Genomic DNA, 330 nt, shown 5'->3' with positions numbered 1-330 from the left:
CAGTGTTTATGTAACACGTTTGAATTCTTTTGGGGGCATAACAGATGCAATGTACACGAATGACCTTTGTACATTATCAGTTTTATCAGAGGCATGTTTGGAAATGTTACTTTTAATGATTCATTTATTGCCTCCATAGCTTAAGCAAGGAAAAAGAAATGAGAACTATGAGTTTGTTGTGTATTTCAGAGGATGCTTAGCAACTGAATTATAAAAAAAAAAAAAAATTCTCTCTTCTTTCAATTATTTAAAAAAAGAGTATCGTCCCAAAATCCTATAATTTTTACCATGTAGATGGTAGAAAGAAAATTTGTGTTCTCTTTTCTTCGG

General features: G+C 30.9%; 1 protein-coding gene across 1 annotated transcript in view; it reads left to right on the top strand.

Moving 5' to 3' along the window:
- LOC119591267 (rho-related BTB domain-containing protein 1-like) overlaps positions 1–330 on the top strand; it is a gene marked incomplete in the record, with an annotated part of 74,215 nt that overhangs the window by 63,269 nt on the left and 10,616 nt on the right.

This window comes from Penaeus monodon, chromosome 28 (genome assembly GCF_015228065.2).
Source record: "Penaeus monodon isolate SGIC_2016 chromosome 28, NSTDA_Pmon_1, whole genome shotgun sequence".
Lineage (NCBI taxonomy): Eukaryota > Metazoa > Arthropoda > Malacostraca > Decapoda > Penaeidae > Penaeus > Penaeus monodon.
The sequence above is the reverse complement of the archived record's forward strand: the minus strand, read 5'-3'. Positions and strand labels throughout refer to the sequence as shown.